Here is a 16,352-nt window from a genome sequence, read left to right as displayed (position 1 = left end):
GAAGCATATGTACAAGCTTGTAACTAAGGACAGGATCTTTTCGGATGTCTCATCCCATATGTCTTCTAAATCTATAAAATGTTTGGGGGGAAATGAAAAATTAAAAGATCATTTTATTCAAAAACACTCAATTATGACATCCTTGGCTAGTTTCGACAATTGATCGGATCGAGTTAGATATGAGCTTGTAAAAATGGGTTTAGAGAAACATAATCAAATTGCTCAATTTTTCAGCCTAAATAAATTAAGTACTTTTGTTGTTGAATTACCATTCAAAAGCCAAAATGGGAGTACTTCTATCATTCCATTTCAACCAATGCAACTTTTTTGGCATCCAAAAGACGAACGAGATAGTTGTTTGTTGTTCCAAACCCGTTAAGCAAAGAACTTGCTTAGAACAATTTCTTCGTGTTGTTGATTTTTAGGTTAAAACAATTACTTGACAAGTCTATCAATAGCTATGATTATTGAAATTGTTGCAAATCAATAGTAGCAAATTTAGAATTTCGAGTCAGTAAGTTATATTCTTTATATATATGGGTTTTTAACACATCCTATAATTCAAGCTAAAATCGATGAGTTCTATCGAATCCGTTGCGTGTAATTTAACACAAATTTTGCATTGTGTCGATGCTTTTTTAAATATTAAAGAAAAGTAATACGTAATATCTTTTGCAATGCTCTTAAAAGACTAAAAGTTTTTTAGTACATTATTAAACCACTACTAAAAGCAAGATTCCATTTTCTTTTTTTGGGGTCTCTACTTTTTATTGTAATAGAATTATGATGGTTTATTATACTTATATATTACCTCTATCTATACTTGTTATCACAATTGATGATGATACCTTACACTCCTTAAATTTAAAATTTTTAAATCTGTCTCTAATAACATGCATAGGAATTCAAGTATTGTGTAAAACAAGGGCATAATTGAATGATTCGAAGGGGATTTATCGAACTTCTTTTATCAAAAATAATTTTTTTTTGTTTATCACATCTCTAGACATAAGGGAAACTTCAAATGCAACAACAAAGCTAGCTTAAGAATTGCTTTAAGTCACGAGTTTGAATCTCAAATATTTTGGTACTTTTGCAATTTTTAAAAGAATTTTGTTAAAATTACTGGCTTCATTACTAGATCAATGGTCTGATGATGAAAAGGTGCAAAATAGAAGGGAGGGTAGGGTTGATCGGTATAATGACGATAGGAAAGAGAAGAGGAGGAACGTAGAAAGAGAAAAGAAGGATGATGGTGATGACCATGATAGAAAGGATACAAGGCAAAGGATTGGGGCTGATAAGCATGGAAAAGACAAAAATAGGGAAGATAATACCCAAGAAGATGGGGCACTGAAAGCCAGTGAGGTTTCCAAGGTGCAAAAGCAAGATGGTAATTTGAATGTCGATACAGCAAAATTGGGCAGGAGTGGGGGAGTGTACATTCCACCATTCAAATTGGCTATGATGATGAAGGAGGTTCAGGACAAGAGCAGTGTTGAGTACCAGAGGATGACTTGGGATGTTCTGAGAAAGAGTATCAATGGACTGGTGAATAAAGTTAATGCAGCAAACCTCAAAAACATTATTCCAGAGTTGTTCGCAGAGAATTTAATTCGAGGGAGGGGTTTGTTTTGTAGATCCTGTATGAAGTCCCAAATGGCTTCTCCGGGTTTTACTGATGTGTTTGCTGCTTTGGTTGCGGTCGTTAATACCAAGTTCCCTGAAGTGGGTGATCTTTTGTTAAGAAGGATCATACTGCAGCTGCAAAGAGCTTATAAACGTAATGATAAGGTTCGTATCTCTTGCTTTCGTGCTTGCAGTACATTTTTTATTTGTGCAACATATTGTATTGTTCTTGTACAAATGATAAGGTTTGTATCTCTAGTAGTGCAGTTAGTCTCATCACTTCAATGCAGTCCGAATCTGTTCATAACCTTAGCAGGACAAAAAAATCTTGTCGTAATTTGTCTCACCCCTAATTTTTTACGCTTGCAGCCTCAGCTGTTAGCAGCTGTCAAATTTATTGCTCACCTTGTGAACCAACAAATCGTCCACGAGCTTATTGCTCTTGAACTACTCACGGTTTTGTTGGAGAAACCTACTGATGATAGTGTTGAGGTTGCGGTTGGTTTTGTTACAGAATGTGGTTCAATGCTTCAGGACCTCTGTCCACGAGGATTACATGGTGAGTACACATTGAAAGTTTGTTATAGAATATTCACGACTTATATTTTCGTTTATTTATTTGAAGATTTTGCTTTGGTTGCCATGTTAATACCTTTTTCCTTTTAAATAGGAATCTTTGAGCGGTTCCATGGTATACTTCATGAAGGAGAAATAGATAAACGTGTTCAGTTCTTAATTGAAAGCCTCTTTGCATTGCGTAAAGCAAAGTTTCAGGTGAGTTTGCTTTTTAATTGTTTTCTGAGTAAAAAAATACTACTCGATAATTTATTGTTTTCTGAGGCAAGATTATATTTTATCCCTTATTTATCAAAGCAAGAATATTAGATCCCTTACATGCATCCTACTCAGGGTTACCAAGCTGTGCGTCCAGAACTTGACCTTGTTGAGAAGGAAGATCAACTAACACATGAAGTCTCTCTCTCAGATACAATAGATCCAGAAATTACTTTAGGTATGTCATGATCAATTTTATAGTAGAAGTAATAAAACGGATTGCCTTTGGAGGCTACTAGATATTTTGTTTCGTGGAGCAACTATATGGAATGTCGATTTTTATGTTTGCTTTGCGTGCTCAGATATTTTCAAGCCGGATCCTAATTTCCTAGAGAACGAAAGAAAGTATGAAGAATTAAAGAAGGCAATACTTGGTGAAGAATCTGAAGAAGGAGATTCTGATGCCGAATCAGAGGATGAAGATGACAATGAAGATGAAGAGTCTGAAGAAGAAGATGAGGAGCAAATGCAAATAAAGGACGAAACAGAGACAAACTTAATCAACCTTCGGAGAACGATCTACCTTACTATTATGTCTAGCGTTGACTTTGAAGAAGCAGGGCATAAGCTGTTGAAAATCAAACTAGAGCCTGGTCAGGAGGTTGGTATCATGATCTCTTTCTTATATTTTGTGTTATTCTGCTACTGTTGAGTCTTGTCCTTCGCGAAACTGTGTGCATGCTTACATGGATTGACATGTCCATATATTTGCATGTGCTTTGAGTTTCGAAAGGTAGTGATGTCGCCTTTGATTTGTTAAACATTAGATGAAAAGGGCTATAAGTTTAAAGGGAAAACGTAATTGAACATTGTTATTTGAAATATGGGAATAGAAGAACTTGTATTTCACTATGTTAAGAAGTACATGTATATATACAATCACTAGAGGTTCTATCAAAGGTAAGTAAATATCCTACACATCTTTATATGATTTAGCTAGCTATATAAGGTAAGAGAATATCTTTACAATATCATATAATATTCTGTAACACTCCCCCTCAAGCTGGAGCATAGATATTGATCATGCCCAGCTTGTTGCATAGATAATTAACTCGAGCTCCATTTAGTGCCTTTGTGAACAAATCAGCTAGTTGCTCTCCGGTCTTCACATAGCCTGTGGAAATCAAGTTTTCCTGAATCTTCTCACGTATGAAATGACAATCAACCTCAATATGTTTAGTTCTTTCATGATACACCGGATTCGAGGCAATATGAAGAGCAGCTTGATTATCACACCAAAGTTTTGCTGGTGCATGATGTTTCAATCCAATTTCAGTTAAAAGATTGTGTATCCACATAATCTCACATGTAGACTGTGACATAGCTCTGTACTCAGATTCAGCACTAGATCGAGATACAACATTTTGCTTCTTGCTCCTCCATGATATTAAGTTTCCTCCAACGAATACACAATAGCCCGTAGTAGACCTTCTATCAATTTTGGATCCAGCCCAATCAGCATCGGCAAAACACTCAACACGAGTATGTCCATGATTATTATACAATAAGCCGAGTCCAGGAGCTCCTTTCAAGTAACATAGAATTTGTTCCAAAGCTGCCCAATGTTTGACCGTAGGTGCGGACATGAATTGGCTAACAATACTTACAGCAAATGCAATATCTGGACGAGTCACAATGAGGTAGTTTAACTTCCCAACTATCCTCCTATATCTCTCTGGATCATCAAAAAGATCACCATCATCTTTCATGAGATGCACATTGGGAATCATTGGGGTATTGCAGGGTTTTGCTGCCAACTTTCCAGTCTCTGCAAGTAGGTCAAGAATATACTTTCTCTGAGATAGAAGAATTCCGTTCTTGCTTCGATTTACTTCTACTCCTAGAAAGTATTTTAACTGTCCTAAGTCCTTCGTATGAAATCTCATATGCAGGAAAGACTTGAGGGATGAGATCCGTGCATAATCACTTCCTGTAATGACAATATCATCTACATATACAACAAGGAGGACAATGCCAGCGGTTGATTGTTGATAGAAGACTGAGTGATCACATTTGCTCATTTTCAAACCAAACTCTTGAACCACCTCACTAAACTTTCCAAACCAAGCCCGGGGGCTTTGTTTCAAGCCATACAAAGACTTCTTCAAATGACAGACTTTCCCATACTCCCCCTGAGCAACAAAACCAGGTGGTTGCTCCATATACACTTCCTCTTGAAGATCACCATGAAGGAATGCATTCTTGATATCCAATTGATGTAAAGGCCAATTCTCGGAAGCAGCTAGAGAAATGAACAAGCGGACAGAAGTGAGTTTGGCAACCGGAGAGAAGGTGTCTAAATAATCCACCCCATAAGTCTGAGCATACCCTTTAGCCACAAGTCTTGCCTTAAGTCTTGCCACAGAACCATCAGGATTAACTTTAACGGTAAAGACCCACTTACATCCTACTGATTTCTTCCCTTTGGGTAAATCCACCAAATCCCACGTGTGGTTTTCATCTAAGGCATGTATTTCCTCAAGCATTGCATTAGACCATCCCGTATGACTCAAGGCCTCTTTCACTGTTTTGGGTACAGAGATGGAGTCTATAGAAGCAATCAAAGATCTAGAAATGGAGGACAAGCGATCATAGGAAACAAAATTAGCAATTGAATATGTGGATTTGCAAGTACGTGTACCTTTACGAAGAGCAATAGGGAGGTCAATGTTTTCAGAAGGATCAAGCAAAGGAGGATCTGATGATGAAGAGACTGGTGCAGGACATGTATCACCAATATCTCTTCTCCTCGAGTAAACTTGAACAATTGGTGGTTTTGCTAGCGCAGCTGGAGCAGGTGGTAAAGGCACAATACTCGATTGGTGTTCAATAGGCAAACTGGGAGATGGAGAAACAGAATGGGTAACCTGATAGACTAACCATTCATCTTCTTCCTCTTGACTCGTACAAATGGGAGGTGCATAGAAAAATGGTGTAGTTTCTGAAAATACCACATCATTTGATACCATATATTTGCCAAGTTCAGTAGAATAGCACCGATACCCCTTCTGGAGGCGAGAATATCCCAGAAAAACACACTTCAATGCCTTGGGATCCAGCTTGGTAACAGATGGTCGAACATCTCGAACATAACATGTGCTTCCAAATACCTTAGGTTCCACTGGAAATAATGCCTTGTTTGGAAAAAGAACACTATAAGGCATATCACCATTAAGCACAGTAGATGGCATGCGATTAATCAGAAAACAAGCCGTTGAGACTGCATCGGCCCAAAATTGTTTAGGCACCTTCATTTGGAATAATAGGGCCCGAGCTGTCTCAAGTAAATGTCTATTCTTCCTCTCAGCAACTCCATTTTGAGAGGGTGTATCAACACATGAAGACTGATGGAGAATACCGTGTTGTCTCATGTAGGACAAAAATAATTCTGACATGTATTCTTTTGCATTATCACTCCTCAGAATACGCACAGAAGCATTGAATTGAGTCTTGATTTCAGCACAGAAGGCACCAAAGTGAGTAAATACTTCGGAGCGGCTCTTCATAAAATAAATCCAAGTCATTCGAGAGAAGTCATCCACAAAAGTGACAAAATACTTGTGCCCAGTTTTGGAGACGATAGGACATGGTCCCCAAACATCAGAATGAACTAACTCGAATGCCGACTCAACTCGCTTATTAACCCTTGGACCAATTGAGTGACGATGATGTTTTACAAACCGGCATGACTCACATTCCAATGATGGAATATTCTGGAATTGAGGGCAGAGCTTCTTCAATAGAGGTAGAGAAGGATGTCCCAATCGACAATGTGCTTCAAATGGAGACATGACACTAGAGCAAGCAACTGACCGAGACTCCCTTTCATCAAGGATGTAGAGATCATCAGATACATGTCCTTTACCAATAACCTGATTTGTCGTAAGATCACGAAACAAACAATGATCGGGAAAGAACGAGATATAGCAGTTAAGGTCTCTTGTAACTTTGCTAACAGAAATCAAATTGAAGGCCAACTTTGGTAGACTTAATACAGATGACAAAGTAATAGTCGAGGTTGGTTTAACAGTCCCAAATCCAACACTGTTACAAGTTGATCCGTCAGCTACAGTAACGGGAGAGGGTGCTTTGTGTGATCGAAAGCTAGAAAAAATATTGGAATTACCTGTCATGTGATTTGTGGCCCCCGAATCAATCACCCATTTATTTGATGAGGTGATAAGACATGTTTTATCCGACTCAGTGAAGGCATTAAATGAAGTGGATTCCTTTAATGATTTCTGATATTGAGAGAATTTAGCGAACTCTTTAGCCGAAACCAAAACCATTTTATCAGCTAATGGACTAGAAGCCGTCATTTTCCCAACCAATATATTCACTGTATCAAAATAAATCGATAGAAAACCCTCCAAAATTACCCAAACTAGGTGGTGTCTACCGGACACAGCTACACAATCCAGTAAATCACTCAAACAGATCACAAAATTATCACAAAATTGAAGCCCTGTATCAGCCAACAAATATGAAACACAAGATGACAACCGGGAAATCAACTCCAACACTTCACTTGAAAGGACGAATCTTCTCAAATAAAAACAAAATACTCAAACAGGTCTCAAACAAACAAAGGACTAATCTGATCCCTCAATTAAAATTCTGCTCACCCAAATCAAAATAGTAGTCTAACACAAAATAGTAGATCCTTTGAGAGAAATAACCACTTACAGATCAGAGAAACGATCAGAGAACGGAAGCAAAAATGAATGATCTCACCAGATCTGATCAAGAGCACTACAAAGTGTATAAGCCAGAAAAGGCAGGAAAACGTCGGAGAGGACAAGAAAGTTAGACCGAAACGGAGTCTGGTGAGGCAGTAAGCCTAACTCCGACGAAGCCAATGGTCTGGCTCTGATACCATGTTATTTGAAATATGGGAATAGAAGAACTTGTATTTCACTATGTTAAGAAGTACATGTATATATACAATCACTAGAGGTTCTATCAAAGGTAAGTAAATATCCTACACATCTTTATATGATTTAGCTAGCTATATAAGGTAAGAGAATATCTTTACAATATCATATAATATTCTGTAACAAACATTAAAAAAGGTGTAGGAAAAACTTAGTTTCTGGATACAAAAAAAGAGTAGAAATAACCAAAACATGAGCTTTCGTTGAATCCGACTTCTCCTTGTATTTTTCATGGATAGCATAGAGGCATTATCATTCTATCATGCATACCATAAACCAAATTTCTGGTGTTCCGTTATACTGATGGTTGAGGAATAAAAGATGGACATGGACGTAGGTAATAATTAGCTTGCCTTGTGGTCCATGCAGGTGGAGATTCATGTAGCCCACAATGCAATTTCTAACATTGATAAATTGCGGGATTAATTAACGCATGTTTCATTTGTAACTATCATAGGAGGACACAAGATTCCCTTGACTCTATTTTCCCGAAGGACAATCCCAAGAATACAAGGTTTGCTATCAACTTTTTCACTTCCATTGGTCTCGGTGGAATTACTGAAAATCTACGAGAGTATTTACAGAACATGCCAAGGCTTATCATGCAACAACAAAAGCCCGTTTCTGAATCGGATGATGAGTCTGGGAGTTCTGGTTCTGGATCTGAATCATCATCATCCAGTTCTGATGACAGTGATAGTGAAAGTGATGATAGTCGAAGGAAGCGGAGGAGGAGAAGATAGATGAGCCATGTATCTTCGAAGAACAAATTCCCAGATTGTACGATTTGGCATTGTCTTCAAATTCTATCGTCTCTGATTCAAGAGTTGATGGGACTTGGTTAGTTAATTATAGAAGAAATATCAATGTAAAGACTGCAACCAAGGCGAGTTGTGTAAAATCTTGGAAAAGGAAGATCAGCATCTCAAACTATGGCCTCAGAAACAAATCTGGAAGTCATGAGCTCCTCATAGAAGTGAAGCGCGTTTATCTTGGGTTGTTATTTATGTGGGCAACCATGCGGAAACTCTTATTCGTCTCTTTTTGCACTGTCCTCTTACACCATTCTTAACTTTGTCTAGCACTGGACAAAACAAGAATAAGCGGGTGGTACGCTATTCCAGCTTGTATCTTGTTATTTAGCTTTACTGGTATTCTTAAAGAGCCTCTCTAAAGACTTGAGGAGGGATATATTGTGGATCTTTTGCTCACTTGTTCAGAATCCCAGCACTACATTTGTGCCTTTTATGAATACAATTATTCACCATTTACCAAAAAAAAATGAAGTGAAGTTTAGGGGACCTTATATTGCTTGGAAACCTAAAAATTCAAACTATTTTAATTGTTCCGTACAAGAAACAAGAGACGTTAGCTGTTCATATGAGATCCGAATACCTCTTAGGTTCGGGATGAAGCCAAGCTGATACATATGATAGGTTAATTGTTCCGAAATCAAAACAAAAAAATGTTACTAAATAGGCAGCAGCTATGTAAATGACAGCTTATATCATGAATAAGTTGTGGACTAGATTCGTTTTATCGGGGCCTTGATCATGCAAGAAATTTAAGAAACAAATTTTATCAACAAACCAGCCATTACATGGCAGCAACACACAATTGCAAACACAAACACAAACACAAAATTTACAAACATAGCAGACAAACCTTCCCTCGCATGTCAACCCCCACCCCCACGCCACGACACAGCATATGAAACTTCATGTCACAGTTGCACAACTTCTCTAGCATGACTAAAAGATTCATGGATCAAACCACAAGTATACTTTATGGTGCCTTAAGAACATCTTGAATCAAAAAGATCAATTCCATTTATGAAGAGTTTAGGATCTCTCTTCCTCCCATATCAAAATCTTCTGATCATACTGCAAGTACTATGATCACAATTAGAAGTATGATCCCAAATATCACCAGAAGCAAGCAGGTCTGCAGAAAAGAAAATCCGTTAAGAATGCGCTACGAGGAATATAAGATGAAAAGATTTATGATTTTTTATATAAAGTGGCGAGGAATGAATGTTAGTAATTATATTTTCCACCTACATTTGATAGGGAATGATGAGGTTGAACGATTCAACACCATCCAAAAGGGCTTAAAATCAACCCCACTTCTAGAGGCGGATGTAGTCTCTAGGCTGCGTGTTCATCTGAACCCACGATATGTTTTTTTAATAACCGTGGTTTCGGGCAAGCTTGTGAGCGCCTCAACTAATTCATTTGAACCCATAATTTTTTAATAATCATGGTTTCTGGGCAAGTTTGTCCCCACTCCTAAAAGATGAAAAGCCGAACCTAAGAAAACTAATCGCATGACTTGACTTGTCATTATGATTCATTAAAACTTCGACCCACGACTGCCTCATAATGGCACTTCAAATTTGGTACCACAACCATGCCCAGAATTAAGTAGCAAATTGGCATAACTACTCTTCTTCTCTCTATTTCTGTCAAACCATGCTGTAACTAGAACATCTAGTTACCATTTAGTCATAGCTTGCAAAATGCAGCACCTTAATGCTATGACAAGTTTCCCATCGTCCACATCTATATTCTCGAAGATCCAAGAGTCTAAACATACATGTTCTCATGGAATATAAGCAGAACAAAACCGAGCCAGATTTATGTTCAGGAAAAATTTGTATAAGTAATGGAAATACCAGAGATGAATTTGATCTTTGGGTCTTTGCAGCTTTAGCAAGTTGTGATCTCCCTTGTGCAGTAGCAGCATGAGAATTCTCAATGTTGGAGCCAATATCATCTGAGAAAAGGAGAATTGTATACGTCAAATAATGTCCTCTAAAGATTTGAAAGTTCAAAACGAAGGAAAGTGATTTACCAATCATAGTTCCTTGCTCATGAAGAAGAACGGCAAGATCCTTGAAAATCTCATTCACTTCACCAATCTGTTGTTGTACTTCTTGTATTCCAAGATCTCTTTCCTCAATAATAGCTTTCATTAAAAGCAATCTCATTGTCTAAATGCAAAATATCCTGCCTGAAGCAAGGGGCACGTGGAACACAAAACAACCAGATCAGAAATGAAGATATGTCTTAAGGATGCAAAACATTATCTTTGATCATATTGCCATCACCAGAATAGTTCCATAAGAAAAGTCAGATGTCAATAAAAGTTCAGCACATGGCCAAAAAATGCAAGTTTTCAATTTATTGTTTCATGGAAGCTAATCATTTGTCATGTCGGTGCTAATATATAAGGTGAATTAATTCAACTCGTTGGCCTCTGATACCCTTTCCCAGAGAACCTATGTCGAAAGATGGTTCTCAACATAAGAGATTCTATCCTCTATACAAACAAGGACCTCGTAAGTCCCCCAAAAAGTAACTAGAGACAAAACATTCCTATGCAATTTTACAAAATCTTGTTCCACCCCATCAAATGTCCTATTTCCCTTTCCACATGATTGTTAAGGGGGCAGCAATCCATACCCTAGGGCTTCTCTATCCCATCCTATGAGTCCAACTTTGCAAAGCCTCCTTGACTGTACCCGACATCACCGATTGAATCCGAAACAAATCCGTGGCTACCCTCCATAACCGATTAGCCACATTACAGTGCAAAAGAAGATGATCAGCATTTTCACATCCACTCTTACACATAAAGCACTAACTGACATAGCTAATCTTCCTCTTTCACAGATTTTCTGCAGTTAAATTGCACCCCTTGCCGCCAACCAAACAAAGAAGCACACCTTACTCGGTGCCCTAGGAATCCATGGACTCCTTGTCTCAATCCCCTTGAACTCCCAAAGAAACCGAATGGACTCCTTCATCAAAAAACAACACTAACACCACATAAATTTAACCTTTACACCATTGGAAGCTCATTACCCAACACCCTAAGCCCCGAGCTTCATTTGTAATCTGATTTCTCTGTACCACAGCAAACAGTCTTCTATCTAACGTGGCACTAACCCATCAGTTGTCTAGAGACCAAACTCAAAGGTGAATTTCATTTCCCTGTATGCCTATAACTGATGGTTATCTTGCTGGTGAATTTTAGCAACCAATTCAACCATCAATGTTTCTTTTTCTTTTTCTTTTTTTGAAATTAGTAATTTTGTCAACCATCAATGTTTCTTTGACTAATGCATATCTGAATTTGATAAAAATGAGTCTTAACAACCTAGAGACGAGCAAAAACTAGTAAGAAACAACAAATTGAATAATAGAACTAGACTAACTCACCTTCTTGATTCCACAAGGAGAGCTCGCTGTTCCATACTATTATCTGCAGCAACTTCTACCTCACTGGCTGTGTAACTGTTTACCACGACATAATATAAATGAAGGGTATGAGCAAAAATGTGGGGCAACAAATACAGATGAAGTGTATGATTCATTAAGTCTATAAAAATGAGACTGTAGAGTACACATCATAGCACTAAAAGTTTCTTTTTATGTAGTTCTTCATATGCCAGTAACTCTGTTTACTAAATGACAATTACCATAATTGCCGCTGACATTACCTAGAAGGAAGAACAGCTTGGGGAATGAAAGGTGTATATGCTGTCTCCCTCTCTGCTGCAAGTCTCTGAGCCTTTTGAAACTCTTTCAAGACAGCTTGAAAATCTTTAGCAAGTTTAGCATCTGTTATTTTCTTGCTAGCCTGAGAAAAAGCAGTATAAACATAAATTCATATATGTGACAAAGTTATAATAAGAAGACGATGAAATACACATCAGAGTTCATACATTCAGCCATCTCCATATAGAAAAGGATGAGAACTTAGTATATAAGAAACTCACAAAGAAATAAGACAAACAGTATGTGTTTAAATATATGAGACCTGAAAATGTATACCCATCAAGATCAACAGAAGTGGATGAGGAGAAATATCGAGCTCTTTAAAACTTACACTGACATCAGCATGATGATCTGTTTCACTTGCTTGCTTAAGTTTAGCAGATGTATCTTTGACTAACTGGCCAATATGTACCCTTGTCTTGTGCCTGCAGTTGAGCAAAATTAGCACAGTTACCACCAAATAAATGTTCGATCAAATGCCAACTACTATTTTTTTAACCACAAGCTAAAAGGTAGGCAACATCTTTGAGCTCCGTTGGAACACTTGACACTGCTTCTAAACAATAATATTGGAATAACAGTAATGTGGAGCATCTGGTAGAGGTTAGCTAAAAATTGAACAGACAAATTTCAACATTTTCCAAAATCAATGTACTGCACTTTCCCCACCACCCTTTCATTTTCCTAGTAACCCACCCCTAATGTCAACCCTCTTTTCTCCCAGGGAAGGAGTGAGACAGCACTTAACATCAGTCCATCCAGAAAGCATTTGATAGGCAATAAGTAAACAATTGCTCAGCCATCCTTAATTGTCCAGTAGACTAAATCCACGATATACTTGCTACCTTCCACCGTACCACCTAACTATGTTCACCAAAGCTTGGACAGATAGCAAGGAATCACCTTTTCTTTTTGCCTCTGACAGGAAATGAGAACCCGAGACTGCATGGTTTGCCTCTACTGGGAATTGAGAACCCAAGACTTCATGTTCTCAACCCACTTCATTGACCACTAAGCGCCACATTTAGGTGACCTCAATCAACAATCAATCAATCACCTCTCAATCCCAAACTAGTCATAATCTACTATATCCATTTTCAGCTCCTTTTGGATAAATCATCATAATTATACTATTTCATTTTGAATTCGACATATATTAACACCCCCTTTACTCTGAACTTTCAACGAGCTAAAACTAACATACACTAATTATGCAATTCAACCTAATTTGATACAAAACTTTGAATTGTATATGTTAAAGAACACTTACAACTTTTCACGTAGCTCAGGCGTATCTTTTGGGGTACCAAGTGTATTCACTAGCTTCTGAAACGTAGACACAGCAGTATTGATCTGGAAGATTCCAGAAGCCACTGCTTGGGTTGGGTCTTGCTTCCCAATTGTCTGGAACCGACGAGACCCCAAAGGTCGACCCGATTCCAAATCTTGAAAACTCATACTTTTGTTCTATTTTTTTCGAAAAATCTCAACTACCCAACAATCAAAATCTACAGTTAAATACACAGAGACAAACAAAATCAAATCTTGATCACGATAAAAAAAATGGGGTTTGGGCAATTTGTAAGGAAATTGATAAGGGCAAAATTTTCAGGTGAAATTCCCAAAAACCAAGAATCTGTAATTATATGTACAGAGACAAACAAGATCAAATTTTTATCACAAATATGTCAAGATTATGAAGTTTTGGAAGTTGGGTTTTGGGGAATTTGGAAGAAAATGGAGAGAAAATTGAATTCTGATGAAGAAGAGAAGTAAGAAATCTTTTTGAGCTTTCAAAAAGGGGAAAGGAAATGGTGTGCATTTTGTGTGAGGCGCAGGTCTCGTTGTCCCTTTGGATGTGACACAGCTCAGCTGGTTGCCACTTGGCAACTTACCTTTATATTATTCAAACGTAATATATAAATGTGTTTTTTAACTTGCTTTAACTGATATTTATGTCTTTCAATTTTTAGTGTGCATAAAAAGACACTTATAACTTGTATAAAGCTAAACAAGTAGGATACGTTTATGTATTATGACTATTCAAATATAGTATAATCACCTACTTCATTTGAATCGAACGTGGAAGTGAGAATTAATGTGCAAGTCTTCAGTGAGAGAAAAAGTTTCAAGTATCTTGGATTAATAGTTTAAGAAAATTGGGAGATGGATAAGGATGTTGCCCATTGTATTGGAGTCGGGTGAATGAATTGGAGAGTCGCATTCGTGATCTTATGCAACAAGAATATGACATCAAGACTAAAGTGAGTTTTACAGAGTGTTTTGTTAGATCAACTATGTTGTATGTGGTGAAGTATTGATCGATCAGAGCGCACATGTCCAAAAGATGAAAGTAACAAAAATGAAGACGTTCAGATGGATATGTGAGTATAGTAAGAGAGATATAATTAGGAATAGAGACATTAGGGATAAGGTGGGAGTAGTCCATATGGTGGAAAAGCTAAGGAAAGCAGATTGAGATGATTATGGTATATGAAGAGAATATGTAAGATGTTCAAATGAGGATATGTGAATTGATTGTGGCTGGTTTGAAGAAAGGTAGAAGTAGGCTGAAGAAGTATCGCGGGAAGGTAACTAAACATGACATAATTTACTTGTAGTTTAGCAAGGACACGATCATATGATAGAAAAATATAGAGGTCGGGGATTAAGTAGAAAGTTAGTGGATGAATGTTATCAAGTTTTTCCTTCTCAGGAGTATTCCTATCACTTCCCTATTATTTTAGTCTTTGATTGTTATTATTATTTGTTATTTTGTTTGTTCCTATTATTTGTTATTTGAAATTTTTGCCAAATATAATGAAGTAACCTACTAGTCTATTTTGTGGTCTTTAAAATTTAAATTCAAATTTTCTACTTTTTACCAACTTTATTAATTGATATGTCCTACCCTTGAATGCCTATTCAAATAATGTTCTGGCCTTTTAATAATATAATTTGGATTCTAATATTTGTCAAGTTAAACATATTGGACTATGACAGGTCAATGATTAAGTTGTTTGTATAAATTTGAATTTGAATTGTTCTATTATGAATTTTAAAATAGTAATTAAATAGTCAATAAGGTACCACTTTAAGTGCTAGTTAATTTTTTATTGAACTCATCGCCTTAATTTTTTTAATTTTAACTTGTTTTACGATTTTTAGATTGTTCGTGTTATATCATTATTGTTTCTTATTTTTCTTCAGACCTTTACGTATGAAGTTTTAAATTGTTGGAATCCAACTTCATACTCAAAAGATAAAAGGTTCAATTGTCAAAATCAAGACGTTAGAACTCAAGTATGAAGTTAGACCTTGACAATTGTAAAAATTCAAATAGACGATTTAAACCTCATGTCGGAGATTTTGAAATTTGATTATGAGGTTGCTAAATATAGTAAATTTGTGATCTTTACAATCCTAAAATGGTTGTTTTTGCATTTCATCATGTAATATAACTGTTATTTTAGAATGTTACGCGTGACTTTTTAAAACTAAATGTGGTTCTATCAAAAATAGTTTATCTAATCCATAAAATATATGATTAAGTCTGTATACATTTTATCTTTTTCAAACCTCACTCGAGATTATCGTGAGTATGTTGATGGTGTGGTTATTAGTGAAAGAATTTCCTCTCTTTTGGTACCCACTCTCAAATTTAGGCCCATGTAAACGTTGGGCCCAATATATTTTGGTCCAATTACAGCAAAGGGCAAAAAAATTAAAAAAATAAATTGAAAATCAATCAAAGTTCATTTTCTTTGAAAATGGCGATCTTCATGCTCTGAAAGCAGAAATCTTCAACACCAAGAACCGAACTTTTCAGGTGATCTAAGTTTGTTGTTTCTCTTACTTTAATGGGGTCTCAATATTTTTGCTGAATTTATGCAAAAAAATTTATAATTTTTTCCATTTCCCACTCATATTGCCAATTTTATTAAGTTTTTAGTTGATTGATTGAGTGATCCATCAAAATGTCCATTTTTTTTGTTTTTTTTTGTGATCCTGTAGCCTTTCTGGACATAACTTGTGAATCTTGAGCTTTTTTGAAAACTAATTTCTTAAGGATTATGGATTTATGTTCCATAGTTTCTGAAAAGGGTAATTGACATTCAAGCATGAGTTAGGGGTAAGGCTGCGTACATAATACACTACACTCCCTAGACTTCAACTTGTAGGATTACACCGGATATGTTGTTGTTGGTTGAATTCATATAAAATGAGCCTAAATGAAAGTGGGGATTGATATAGCTGACGACAACTTGTTTGGGACTGAGGCATAGTTTGTTGTTGGAATACGAAGGGGCTTATCAGTTTTGAGATCAATCCTGACCCTGATGCCAAGGGCTCGGGCGGGTGGTAGTATTTTTCTTGCAACTCTAGCCTTTTT

At 36.7% G+C, this 16,352-nt stretch overlaps 2 protein-coding genes and 2 pseudogenes across 2 annotated transcripts in view; 3 read left to right on the top strand and 1 right to left on the bottom strand.

Annotated features, from left to right (window-relative positions):
* Positions 1–16,352, top strand: part of LOC125841350 (plastoglobulin-1, chloroplastic-like) — a 71,563-nt gene that overhangs the window by 18,124 nt on the left and 37,087 nt on the right. The gene's annotated exons all lie outside the window — the stretch shown is intronic.
* Positions 1–16,352, top strand: part of LOC125841355 (uncharacterized) — a 225,423-nt gene that overhangs the window by 199,245 nt on the left and 9,826 nt on the right. The gene's annotated exons all lie outside the window — the stretch shown is intronic.
* Positions 8,885–13,807, bottom strand: LOC125841354 (syntaxin-22-like; annotated as a pseudogene).
* Positions 15,224–16,352, top strand: part of LOC125841358 (dolichol-phosphate mannose synthase subunit 2-like) — a 20,334-nt pseudogene continuing 19,205 nt past the window's right edge.

The sequence above is a fragment of the Solanum stenotomum genome, chromosome 10 (genome assembly GCF_019186545.1).
Source record: "Solanum stenotomum isolate F172 chromosome 10, ASM1918654v1, whole genome shotgun sequence".
Taxonomy (NCBI): Eukaryota; Viridiplantae; Streptophyta; class Magnoliopsida; order Solanales; family Solanaceae; genus Solanum; species Solanum stenotomum.
The sequence above is the reverse complement of the archived record's forward strand: the minus strand, read 5'-3'. Positions and strand labels throughout refer to the sequence as shown.